Here is a 2,219-nt window from a genome sequence, read left to right as displayed (position 1 = left end):
GGGCCGCGGCGGGCCCCCCGTGGGAGCGAACTCGCGAAGGGGCGAGAGAGCGGGCGGGCCAAGGCCCGAAGAGACCAGACGGGGACGGGCCGGCCGCCCGAGGAGGCGGCGGCTGCAGCCGGCGTGGGGAGCGGCGCGCGCCAGAAGGGCGGCGGGAAACGGGAGAGGGCACCTGCCGACCCGCGGAGGAGCCCCGCCCGGAGAGAGCTGGCCGAGCCGCGCGGGCGCACCGGCCGGACAAACCCAGGGCGGCACGCGGTGTATCACCGCCAGCGCGCACACCAGGCGCACGGGCGGTCCCGCGTGGCCCCGGACGAGCCGCCGGCCGGGTTCCCTTCATCAGCCAACCTCCCGGGAGGGCCCTCGCGGGGGACAGGGCCCCGCCGCCCCACCGCCGTCGCAAGAGGCGGGGAAGCCCCCGAACCCTCAACCCGCACACCGTGACGAGCATCCCCAACGACAACCGCCCGACCAGCGTGCCCACCGCCACACCCGGTACACGCCCGGGAGGGGGCGGCAGCGCGGCCGCGACCGGCCAGCCGGGGGGAGGCCCGGCGGAGGCGAGGAGGGGGCCACAACCCCGCCCGGATGGAGGGCGCGCCGGAGGCGGCGAGGGGCAAAGAAACGCGGAAAGGAAACCGGGGAGAAGACCTCGGGCACAGAGTCGGGCCGCCAGGAAAACAAGCGGGATCCCACCGCCACACGCGAGGGCGGTCCCGCACCGCCTGCGACGCCAACCCGGCCTCCGGCCCCACCCCCGGAACCTCCCACGAGACCCGCCGCCCCGCCACCACAGGGTGGCCCTCCACGCGACGAGACGCGCGCCTGGCCTCCAAACGCCAGCATGCAACGCCACAACCTCGGGCCGGACGAGTCCCACGACCTGGGCCTCTCCAGCTCCAGGGTCCACTCGCTCACCACACCGCCCGCGGAACGCTCCCAGGGGGGCCGCGGCGGCCGCGCCCCGGGCCAGCGCACACGCACGCAGGTCGCCCGCCGGCTCGGGACCGGGAGCGGGCAGAGGGACACTCGCAGCGGGCGCGGGGGAAAGAGGGACGCGGCCCCTCAACCCCCGGCCGCGCGAACAGCGCCCCACCGCCACCGCGCACACACGCGGCACCAGCGACCCACACAGTGGCCCCACGCGCGCCAGAAGGCCCGGCCAAGGCCCAGCGGGAACCCTCCCCCGACTCGAAGGGGGGAGGCGTGGGCCGCGGTAGGCACAAAGAGCAGGCGCTCGGCCCCCACCCGCGGGGGGCCGGCGGACCCCTGCACTCCCAGACGGCGGGGAGGGGGGACTCTCGCCTACACACACACCACCGACGGTAGCGTAGCGCAAAAGGCAGGGGGCGGCCAACGGGGGAATCCGGTACCCCCACACAAGGCACGCCCTTCACGGATCGCTAGAGAAACTTCCTCACTGAGGGTGGGCCGCACCCAACCCAGCCCCTCTGCCAACCGGCCGCCGAGACAACGAGGGGGATCTGCGGTACAGGCAAGCACAAGGCTTCTTGAGCGTTCGCGGCCGGGGACACCCAAAGCCCCATCGCCTCGGGGGCCCGACCGGCCCCAGCTCGGCGTCCCGCCACAATCGCTCACACGCCCGGGCAACGTCTCCTTCCCCCCACCGGAGAGAGGGAAGAGCGCCCGGGCGCCCGCTCGCCTAACACTCCCCACGCCACTCGGCGCTGGGGACGACAACGCGACACCCTCCCCCCGGAGAGGGAACGGGCAACGCTGCCGAGCTTACCGCCTCGATCCCCCGAAAGAAGCGACACCGCTCTTCCCGTCAGGCACTCGCCTCGGAAACCCCCACGGACGGGGCGAGACCGACAGCGAGGCGGCGGCCGGCCGCGGCAGCGGCACTGGGATCGGGAGCAGCACACACCGCCTCAGCCTCAGGCACCTCAGGAAACAACCCGGAGCGCCCCAGGAGCACCGAAGCAGAGGCGCACCGTCGCGCCGAGGCAGCACGGTGGCAGCCCTCCCCGCGCCGGGGAGGGCCACACACGGCCCTTGGCCGCCCAGGGGGGGCGGCGAGCGAGAAGCACCCGCTACGTCAGAGGACCCCAGGAGCGAGGTCGAGGCCGGATTCCGCACCCCCGCCCTTCCCCGCACCGCGAACGGGCGGGGAGGCAAGGCGAGGGGCCCGCGGGCAGGACGAGAAGAGTCGGCCCATTCGCCATGAATGTCCGTCCCTCGCCTGGCGCGGCTTTGGT

Source organism: Callospermophilus lateralis, chromosome 3 (genome assembly GCF_048772815.1).
Source record: "Callospermophilus lateralis isolate mCalLat2 chromosome 3, mCalLat2.hap1, whole genome shotgun sequence".
In the NCBI taxonomy this organism is placed as follows: domain Eukaryota; kingdom Metazoa; phylum Chordata; class Mammalia; order Rodentia; family Sciuridae; genus Callospermophilus; species Callospermophilus lateralis.
Note: the sequence above shows the minus strand (reverse complement) of the source record.